The sequence below is a fragment of the Oncorhynchus masou genome, chromosome 21 (genome assembly GCF_036934945.1).
Source record: "Oncorhynchus masou masou isolate Uvic2021 chromosome 21, UVic_Omas_1.1, whole genome shotgun sequence".
In the NCBI taxonomy this organism is placed as follows: Eukaryota; Metazoa; Chordata; class Actinopteri; order Salmoniformes; family Salmonidae; genus Oncorhynchus; species Oncorhynchus masou.
The window spans coordinates 71,787-83,267 of record NC_088232.1 but is presented as its reverse complement, the minus strand read 5'-3'; the positions used below and the strand labels follow the sequence as shown (position 1 = coordinate 83,267).

The 11,481-nt window shown below is 50.5% G+C and overlaps 1 protein-coding gene across 1 annotated transcript in view; it reads right to left on the bottom strand.

Moving 5' to 3' along the window:
* LOC135507553 (RING finger protein 150-like) overlaps positions 1-11,481 on the bottom strand; it is a 33,940-nt gene that overhangs the window by 5,972 nt on the left and 16,487 nt on the right. The window lies entirely within an intron of this gene.

Below are 11,481 nucleotides of genomic sequence, written 5' to 3'. Positions count from 1 at the left end.
GGCCTTAGGAGATGGCAGAGCTACTACACCGGGTCTTAGGAGATGGCAGCGCTACTACACCGGGCCTTAGGAGATGGCAGAGCTACTACACTGGGTCTTAGGAGATGGCAGCGCTACACCGGGTCTTAGGAGATGGCAGCGCTACTACACCGGGTCTTAGGAGATGGCAGCGCTACTACACCGAGCCTTAGGAGATGGCAGCGCTACTACACCGGGTCTTAGGAGATTGCAGCGCTACACCGGGCCTTAGGAGATGGCAGCGCTACACCGGGTCTTAGGAGATGGCAGCGCTACTACTCCGGGTCTTAGGAGATGGCAGCGCTACTACACCGGGCCTTAGGAGATGACAGCGCTACACCGGGTCTTAGGAGATGGCAGCGCTACTACACCGGGCCTTAGGAGATGGCAGAGCTACTACACCGGGTCTTAGGAGATGGCAGCGCTACACCGGGTCTTAGGAGATGGCAGCGCTACACCGGGCCTTAGGAGATGGCAGCGCTACTACACCGGGTCTTAGGAGATGGCAGCGCTACTACACCGGGCCTTAGGAGATGGCAGCGCTACTACACCGGGCCTTAGGAGATGACAGCGCTACACCGGGTCTTAGGAGATGGCAGCGCTACTACACCGGGCCTTAGGAGATGGCAGCGCTACTACACCGGGCCTTAGGAGATGGCAGAGCTACTACACCGGGCCTTAGGAGATGGCAGAGCTACTACACCGGGTCTTAGGAGATGGCAGCGCTACTACACCGGGCCTTAGGAGATGGCAGAGCTACTACACTGGGTCTTAGGAGATGGCAGCGCTACACCGGGTCTTAGGAGATGGCAGCGCTACTACACCGGGTCTTAGGAGATGGCAGCGCTACTACACCGAGCCTTAGGAGATGGCAGCGCTACTACACCGGGTCTTAGGAGATTGCAGCGCTACACCGGGCCTTAGGAGATGGCAGCGCTACACCGGGTCTTAGGAGATGGCAGCGCTACTACTCCGGGTCTTAGGAGATGGCAGCGCTACTACACCGGGCCTTAGGAGATGACAGCGCTACACCGGGTCTTAGGAGATGGCAGCGCTACTACACCGGGCCTTAGGAGATGGCAGAGCTACTACACCGGGCCTTAGGAGATGGCAGCGCTACTACACCGGGCCTTAGGAGATGGCAGCGCTACTACACCGGGCCTTAGGAGATGGCAGCGCTACTACACCGGGTCTTAGGAGATGGCAGCGCTACTACACCGGGTCTTAGGAGATGGCAGCGCTACTACACCGGGTCTTAGGAGATGGCAGCGCTACTACACCGGGTCTTAGGAGATGGCAGCGCTACTACACCGGGTCTTAGGAGATGGCAGCGCTACTACACCGGGTCTTAGGAGATGGCAGCGCTACTACACCGGGTCTTAGGAGATGGCAGCGCTACTACACCGGGTCTTAGGAGATGGCAGCGCTACTACACCGGGTCTTAGGAGATGGCAGCGCTACTACACCGGGTCTTAGGAGATGGCAGCGCTACACCGGGCCTTAGGAGATGGCAGCGCTACTACACCGGGTCTTAGGAGATGGCAGCGCTACTACACCGGGTCTTAGGAGATGGCAGCGCAACACCGGGCCTGAGAGGATAGCAGTGCTACACAGTCAGATGAATAGAAAACAACTAGAGAAGTACAGGGGACCATCAATCTAGTTCACATATCCTCTCTATGGACGAACAACACTCCTGTCCCACTTTCCTGCGGAAAATCAGGCCTTTTTTTGGCAACATGCTGTAGCACGGTCCAAAGTGAAGGATAACTGTAATAAGTTAACAGACAGCACTCGTTGTCTACCCTGCTGGGCATGGCGTGCACTGCGATCTGTCACTGCAACACGGCAATTCAGCAGAACACTGATAGATCAGATCCTTCATCTCGGAGTGGTTGTCAGGCGGCACCGTGAGCTAGTTAGCGCCGCGACAAACAAACAACAGAACTCCCATTAACTTCCAGCTAATTGATGCAGGAACAACAGACTGTGTGACGGGCTGATAATGAGTCTCGCTTGACATCCAACACAACAGAACTAAACAGTGTGTGTGTGTTAATTACACATCATCCATTTCCAAATACACTGGCATAAGCTATTTGAATTACTTAGTGAAAGTGGAACCAATTTTACAACCATACAAGTTGCAAGCAGGCACCAAACATGAGCTGCATCTTCAAGGAGGTAAATGCCAACCTAATACTAATATAAAACAGTTCAATCCTATCTGTCCATGGCTCCATTTTGTAATGGTTATATAAAAGCAAGGAGGGAGGGAGAGAGAGGGCAGGGAGTCTGAAGGCGTGCCCTGAAAGGCTCTGGCATAGCAGCAGGAGTTCAGGCTCTAAGTGATGCCAGCTGCTATTCACAGAGACTGTTGAGGAAGAGCGCGCGCGAGAGAGAGAGACTGTTGAGGAACAGCGCGAGAGAGAGAGAGACACTGGTGAGGAACAGAGAGAGAGAGACACTGGTGAGGAACAGCGAGAGAGAGAGAGACTGGTGAAGAACAGAGAGAGAGAGAGAGACTGGTGAAGAACAGAGAGAGAGAGAGACTGGTGAAGAACAGCGAGAGAGAGAGACTGGTGAGGAACAGCGAGAGAGAGAGAGACTGGTGAGGAACAGCGAGAGAGAGAGAGACTGGTGAGGAACAGCGAGAGAGAGAGAGAGACTGGTGAGGAACAGCGAGAGAGAGAGACTGGTGAGGAACAGCGAGAGAGAGACTGGTGAAGAACAGCGAGAGAGAGAGAGACTGGTGAAGAACAGAGAGAGAAAGAGAGACTGGTGAAGAACAGAGAGAGAGAGAGACTGGTGAGGAACAGAGAGAGAGAGACTGGTGAGGAACAGAGAGAGAGAGACTGGTGAGGAACAGAGAGAGAGAGACTGGTGAGGAACAGAGAGAGAGAGAAAGAGAGAGAGAGAGAGAAACAGGTGAGGAACAGAGAGAGAGAGAGAGACTGGTGAGGAACAGAGAGAGAGAGAGAGAGAGAGAGAGAGAGAGAGAGACTGGTGAGGAACAGAGAGAGAGAGAGAGACTGGTGAGGAACAGAGAGAGAGAGAGAGAGAGACTGGTGAGGAACAGTGAGAGAGAGAGAGAGAGACTGGTGAGGAACAGTGAGAGAGAGAGAGAGACTGGTGAAGAACAGAGAGAGAGAGAGAGACTGGTGAAGAACAGAGAGAGAGAGAGAGACTGGTGAAGAACAGAGAGAGAGAGAGAGACTGGTGAAGAACAGAGAGAGAGAGAGAGAGAGAGAGAGACTGGTGAAGAACAGAGAGAGAGAGAGAGAGAGAGAGACTGGTGAAGAACAGAGAGAGAGAGAGAGAGACTGGTGAAGAACAGAGAGAGAGAGACTGGTGAAAAACAGAGAGAGAGAGAGACTGGTGAAGAACAGAGAGAGAGAGACTGGTGAGGAACAGAGAGAGAGAGAGAGAGACTGGTGAAGAACAGAGAGAGAGAGAGACTGGTGAGGAACAGAGAGAGAGAGAGAGACTGGTGAGGAACAGAGAGAGAGAGAGAGAGACTGGTGAGGAACAGAGAGAGAGAGAGACTGGTGAGGAACAGAGAGAGAGAGACTGGTGAGGAACAGAGAGAGAGAGACTGGTGAGGAACAGAGAGAGAGAGACTGGTGAGGAACAGAGAGAGAGAGAGACTGGTGAGGAACAGAGAGAGAGAGACTGGTGAGGAACAGCGAGAGAGAGAGAGACTGGTGAGGAACAGCGAGAGAGAGAGACTGGTGAGGAACAGCGAGAGAGAGAGAGAGACTGGTGAGGAACAGCGAGAGAGAGAGAGACTGGTGAAGAACAGAGAGAGAGAGACTGGTGAAGAACAGAGAGAGAGAGAGACTGGTGAAGAACAGAGAGAGAGAGAGACTGGTGAAAAACAGAGAGAGACTGGTGAAAAACAGAGAGAGAGAGACTGGTGAGGAACAGAGAGAGAGAGACTGGTGAGGAACAGAGAGAGAGAGAGAGACTGGTGAGGAACAGAGAGAGAGAGACTGGTGAGGAACAGAGAGAGAGAGACTGGTGAGGAACAGAGAGAGAGAGAGAGAGACTGGTGAGGAACAGCGAGAGAGAGAGAGAGAGAGAGACTGGTGAGGAACAGCGAGAGAGAGACTGGTGAGGAACAGAGAGAGAGAGACTGGTGAGGAACAGCGAGAGAGAGAGAGAGACTGGTGAGGAACAGAGAGAGAGAGAGAGACTGGTGAGGAACAGAGAGAGAGAGACTGGTGAGGAACAGCGAGAGAGAGACTGGTGAAGAACAGAGAGAGAGAGAGAGACTGGTGAAGAACAGAGAGAGAGAGAGAGAGACTGGTGAAGAACAGAGAGAGAGAGAGAGACTGGTGAAGAACAGAGAGAGAGAGAGAGACTGGTGAAGAACAGAGAGAGAGAGAGACTGGTGAAAAACACAGAGAGAGAGAGACTGGTGAAGAACAGAGAGAGAGAAAGAGAGAGAGAGAGACTGGTGAGGAACAGAGAGAGAGAGAGAGAGAGAGACTGGTGAGGAACAGTGAGAGAGAGAGAGACTGGTGAGGAACAGAGAGAGAGAGAGAGAGAGAGAGACTGGTGAGGAACAGTGAGAGAGAGAGAGACTGGTGAGGAACAGAGAGAGAGAGAGAGAGAGAGAGAGACTGGTGAGGAACAGAGAGAGAGAGAGAGAGAGACTGGTGAGGAACAGAGAGAGAGAGACTGTGAGGAACAGAGAGAGAGAGACTGTGAGGAACAGAGAGAGAGAGAGACTGGTGAGGAACAGAGAGAGAGAGACTGGTGAGGAACAGAGAGAGAGAGACTGGTGAGGAACAGAGAGAGAGAGACTGGTGAGGAACAGAGAGAGAGAGAGACTGGTGAGGAACAGCGAGAGAGAGAGAGACTGGTGAGGAACAGAGAGAGAGAGACTGGTGAGGAACAGAGAGAGAGAGCGAGAGAGAGAGACTGGTGACAAACAGAGAGAGAGAGAGAGACTGGTGAGGAACAGCGAGAGAGAGAGAGACTGGTGAGGAACAGAGAGAGAGAGAGAGAGAGAGAGAGAGAGAGAGACTGGTGAGGAACAGCGAGAGAGAGAGAGAGAGACTGGTGAGGAACAGCGAGAGAGAGAGAGACTGGTGAGGAACAGCGAGAGAGAGAGAGACTGGTGAGGAACAGCGAGAGAGAGAGAGAGAGAGACTGGTGAGGAACAGCGAGAGAGAGAGAGAGAGAGACTGGTGAGGAACAGCGAGAGAGAGAGAGAGAGAGACTGGTGAGGAACAGCGAGAGAGAGAGAGAGAGAGACTGGTGAGGAACAGAGAGAGAGAGAGAGAGACTGGTGAGGAACAGCGAGAGAGAGAGAGAGAGACTGGTGAGGAACAGCGAGAGAGAGAGAGAGAGACTGGTGAGGAACAGCGAGAGAGAGAGAGAGAGACTGGTGAGGAACAGCGAGAGAGAGAGAGAGAGAGAGACTGGTGAGGAACAGCGAGAGAGAGAGAGAGAGAGACTGGTGAGGAACAGCGAGAGAGAGAGAGAGAGACTGGTGAGGAACAGCGAGAGAGAGAGAGAGAGACTGGTGAGGAACAGCGAGAGAGAGAGATACTGGTGAGGAACAGCGAGAAAGAGAGAGAGAGAGAGACTGGCGAGGAACAGCGAGAGAGAGAGACTGGTGTGGAACAGCGAGAGAGGGAGAGAGACTGTGGAACAGCGAGAGAGAGAGAGAGACTGGTGAAGAACAGCGAGAGAGAGAGAGAGAGAGAGTCTGGTGAAGAACAGCGAGAGAGAGAGAGAGAGTCTGGTGAAGAACAGCGAGAGAGAGAGTCTGGTGAGGAACAGAGAGAGAAAGAGAGTCTGGTGAAGAACAGAGAGAGAGAGTCTGGTGAAGAACAGAGAGAGAGAGTCTGGTGAAGAACAGAGAGAGATATAGACTGGTGAGGAACAGAGAGAGATATAGACTGGTGAGGAACAGAGAGAGATATAGACTGGTGAGGAACAGAGAGAGAGAGAGACTGGTGAGGAACAGAGAGAGAGAGACTGGTGAGGAACAGAGAGAGAGAGACTGGTGAGGAACAGAGAGAGAGAGACTGGTGAGGAACAGAGAGAGATATAGACTGGTGAGGAACAGAGAGAGAGAGACTGGTGAGGAACAGAGAGAGAGAGACTGGTGAGGAACAGAGAGAGAGAGACTGGTGAGGAACAGAGAGAGAGAGAGACTGGTGAGGAACAGAGAGAGAGAGAGACTGGTGAGGAACAGAGAGAGAGAGAGACTGGTGAGGAACAGAGAGAGAGAGAGACTGGTGAGGAAGAGAGAGAGAGAGAGACTGGTGTGGAACAGCGAGAGAGAGAGAGAGACTGTGGAACAGCGAGAGAGAGAGAGAGACTGTGGAACAGCGAGAGAGAGAGAGAGACTGTGGAACAGCGAGAGAGAGAGAGACTGGTGAAGAACAGCGAGAGAGAGAGAGAGAGTCTGGTGAAGAACAGCGAGAGAGAGAGAGAGAGTCTGGTGAAGAACAGAGAGAGAGAGAGAGAGAGAGAGTCTGGTGAGGAACAGAGAGAGAAAGAGAGTCTGGTGAAGAACAGAGAGATAGAGTCTGGTGAAGAACAGAGAGAGAGAGTCTGGTGAAGAACAGAGAGAGAGAGTCTGGTGAAGAACAGAGAGAGATATAGACTGGTGAGGAACAGAGAGAGATATAGACTGGTGAGGAACAGAGAGAGAGAGACTGGTGAGGAACAGAGAGAGAGAGACTGGTGAGGAACAGAGAGAGAGAGACTGGTGAGGAACAGAGAGAGAGAGACTGGTGAGGAACAGAGAGAGAGAGACTGGTGAGGAACAGAGAGAGATATAGACTGGTGAGCAACAGAGAGAGAGAGACTGGTGAGGAACAGAGAGAGAGAGACTGGTGAGGAACAGAGAGAGAGAGAGACTGGTGAGGAACAGAGAGAGAGAGAGACTGGTGAGGAACAGAGAGAGAGAGAGACTGGTGAGGAACAGAGAGAGAGAGAGACTGGTGAGGAACAGAGAGAGAGAGAGACCGGTGAGGAACAGAGAGAGAGAGAGACCGGTGAGGAACAGAGAGAGAGACCGGTGAGGAACAGAGAGAGAGAGAGACCGGTGAGGAACAGAGAGAGAGAGAGACCGGTGAGGAACAGAGAGAGAGAGACCGGTGAGGAACAGAGAGAGAGAGACCGGTGAGGAACAGAGAGAGAGAGACCGGTGAGGAACAGAGAGAGAGAGACCGGTGAGGAACAGAGAGAGAGAGACCGGTGAGGAACAGAGAGAGAGAGACTGGTGAGGAACAGAGAGAGAGAGAGAGAGACTGGTGAGGAACAGTGAGAGAGAGAGAGAGACTGGTGAGGAACAGAGAGAGAGATGTGAGAGGAGGAGAGGTTAAGGCTTGCGTTAGGAGAGTCAGTAGCTCTCGTCTAAGGAAGAGAGAGAGAGAGCGGGAGAGAGAAAGAAAGAGGGAGATTGATAAAGAGAGAAACAGTCTGAATGTTATTGGGAGAAAGGAAGAAAGTGGAGGGAGGGGAGAAAGGAAGAAACTGTGTGCCTGCCCCTGTAACCATGACAACCCCTCCAGCTGGGTTGATGTGTGTCCAGTGGGGGTAAGCTATCACTGGGAGGAGCCAGAACCCTGTCTCAGCACTGCAGACTGGCTCTAGTAGACAGGCAAACACACATCTCATCATCTATTCACACACACACACACACACACACACACACACACACACACACACACACACACACACACACACACACACACCTTATCATAATCCGCTTAGAAGCCAGGCTGACAGACCTATGGCTGCCAGGAGCCTCTGTTAGCAGTGCTACCTATCTATTATAACATCACTAGTGTGATCAAACAATTTTATTAGATAGGAAAGACCAGGAGCACTTGGTACGACTCAGCTATGTGGAGGCTTATTTGTCCTGTATGACTCAACATGAACAGCTCTGCTGGTTGTCACTTCAAATCAGAGAGGTATAATGCAAAGCAGGTTCAAGGAGTTAGCCAGCTAATTTGCCTGAATATTCTAAAATATCTTTATAGTTTTTTTTATAAAGATAAACCTGAAATGGGCATGGTCTAACTGAGCCAACAACCAAAAACACATCTCTAAACATAGCTTTCCTACTGAACCAGAAAATACACTGTTACTTCTGGTTGTTTATCAAAGTCAGCTGGCTAACTCGTAGTGTACCCCTAAGACATACTGCGTTACTCTTGGAGGGTAGTACTGATCTAGGATCAGTTTTGCAGACTAGATCGTAGTAAATACCATCATATGTACAGCCTTCCTATTTCGAAGACACTGTGAATATGGGCCTGGAGCTTTCTTTCTCCTTCCCCCAAATGTCATCCCCCTCAGTGCGCGCCAAGTTTGTTTTACTGCCTATACTGCAGTAAGCTATCGTGCTGGTGACAGCCAGACTACAATAAGGCTGAAGGCCTAGAGTGGCAGTACCGCCGTGCCATTCCATAAGCAATGACTCAGCCCGATTGGGCTCTGCGTTTTGCGCAACCCACAAATCACTCTCCCTGACATCGCAGATCCATCCTGGGGATTAAAATAAACGGCAGGTGGGGGATTTTGAATACGCTCCGGGACTGAACCGAGAAAGCTCATATTTAACACAAAGGTAGGTGTGACACGCAATGCCAAGGCTCGAAAAGGGGACAAGCTGTGCACAGTTGAAAGACATACAGGCATGTAAACACAGTGTAAAAAGTGTTCAACTACCTTGAAGGTAGAACATTGACTGGCATTCATGGGAGCGCAAGAAGTCGGCTTGTGTTATGGGAATGAGGGAGGGATAAAGAAAAGTACAAGGTTCTCCATAGTTTTCTAATGTTTTGAAGGGGCTTAGCAGGTTGACGCTGCCCGTAGTGTTTACCAGGTCTTTAAGGTACAGAGAGGTATAGAGGTCTTTAAGGTACAGTAGAGGCCTCAGGAAGCTAATAAGACGCTGTCACAAAGGCAGCATTAACTTGTTCCATTGGCATGAGAGGCGAGCGTTTTGGTCGGAGGCCCACCGCCAACTGCAGGTGGAATTTCAGCACGGTGGGCAGGACAGGAAGTGGGCCACGCCAGCGTCAACACACTCCTGCCCCACTCTCCGGGCCGACTGCAGGCAGACACACACACACACCGCCTAATAACTTCCATGTGCTAACCAGCTGTTAAACAAACAGGCTAACTCAAAAAACACAATGTGCCTATCAATGGCTCAGTGCTGTAGTGCCTTATGCTAATAAGTTGCTAATAGCAAGCACGGCAACCTTAAAACATACTCTGATGCTACGTATGTAAACCATGCCAATGCATTTGGGTTAGCTTGTGACTTTGAAAAAAGGGAGCACTATTCCTTCTCTCCTGCTCTGGCCAGGGACTGGATTCAGGGAACACTAAAGCAGGTGGCTGATGGCTGAGTTCTGGCCCTGGGCTAGCTAAGCCACGCCAGTACAGCAGCCCTGGGCTAGCTAAGCCACGCCAGTACAGCAGCCCTGGGCTAGCTAAGCCACGCCAGTACAGCAGCCCTGGGCTAGCTAAGCCACGCCAGTACAGCAGCCCTGGGCTAGCTAAGCCACGCCAGTACAACAGCCCTGGGCTAGCTAAGCCACGCCAGTACAACAGCCCTGGGCTAGCTAAGCCACGCCAGTACAACAGCCCTGGGCTAGCTAAGCCACGCCAGTACAACAGCCCTGGGCTAGCTAAGCCACGCCAGTACAGCAGCCCTGGGCTAGCTAAGCCACGCCAGTACAAGGCTGCATTTGAAATGGTACTGTATTACCTATATAGTGCACTACTTTTGACTAGAGCCCTATGACCCCTGGTCAAAAATAGTGCACTATATAGGTAATAGGGTGTTGTTGTGGACGCACATGTGAAGAACCAGGACATTGTGGTCTGTTAGAGAGAGCAACTACTCTCTGTTCTGGTGGAGACAGAGAGGACACTGTGGTCTATTTCAGAATACAGTACTGCTCTTATATCCCACCATAGCACAGCTCTGAACATGACAGGTATGGGGGAGTGTTCTGGTGTGAGTTCACAGGTTTGTGTTGAGGAAGTACAGGTTTGTTGAAGAAGTTCTGTTAGTGCTGGGATGGAACCAAAGCATAGGTGTGTGTGAGAGAGTGTGTTACATGTACAGTGGGGCAAAAAAGTATTTTAGACAGCTACCAATTGTGCAAGTTCTCGCACTTAAAAATATGAGAGAGGCCTGTAATTTTCATCATAGGTACACTTCAACTGGGACAGACAAAATTGAGAAAAAAATCCATAAAATCACATTGTAGGATCTTTAATGAATTTATTTGCAAATTATGGTGGAAAATAAGTATTTGGTCAATAACAAAAGTTTCTCAATACTTTGTTATATACCCTTTGTTGGCAATGTCAAAGGTCAAACGTTTTCTGTAAGTTTTCACAAGGTTTTCACACACTGTTGCTGGTATTTTGTCCCATTCCTCCATGCAGATCTCCTCTAGAGCAGTGATGTTTTGGGGCTGTTGCTGGGCAACACAGACTTTCAACTCCCTCCAAAGATTTTCTATGGGGTTGAGATCTGGAGACTGGCTAGGCCACTCCAGGACCTTGAAATGCTTCTTACGAAGCCACTACTTCGTTGCCTGGGCGGTGTGTTTGGGATAATTGTCATGCTGAAAGACCCAGCCACGTTTCATCTTCAATGCCCTTGCTGATGGAAGGAGGTTTTCACTCAAAATCTCACGATACATGACCCCATTCCTTTCCTTTACACGGATCAGTGGTCCTGGTCCCTTTGCAGGAAAACAGCCCCAAAGCATGATGTTTCCACCCCCATACTTCACAGTAGGTATGGTGTTCTTTGGATGCAACTCAGCATTCTTTGTCCTCCAAACACGACGAGTTGAGTTTTTACCAAAAAGTTATATTTTGGTTTCATCTGACCATGACATTCTCCCAATCTTCTTCTGGATCATCCAAATGCTCTCTAGCAAACTTCAGACGGGCCTGGACATGTACTGGCTTAAGCAGGGGGACACGTCTGGCACTGCAGGATTTGAGTCCCTGGCGGCGTAGTGTGTTACTTATGGTAGGCTTTGTTACTTTGGTCCCAGCTCTCTGCAGGTCATTCACTAGGTCCCCCCGTGTGGTTCTGGGATTTTTGCTCACCGTTCTTGTGTTCATTTTGAACCCACGGGGTGAGAACTTGCGTGGAGCCCCAGATCCAGGGAGATTATCAGTGGTCTTGTAAGTCTTCCATTTCCTAATAATTGCTCCCACAGTTGATTTCTTCAAACCATGCTGCTTACCTATTGCAGATTCAGTCTTCCCAGCCTGGTGCAGGTCTACAATTTTGTTTCTGGTGTCCTTTGACAGCTCTTTGATCTTGGCCATTGTGGAGTTTGGAGTGTGACTGTTTGAGATTGTAGACAGGTGTCTTTTACACTGATAACAAGTTCAAACAGGTGCCATTAATACAGGTAACGAGTGGAGGACAGAGGAGCCTCTTAA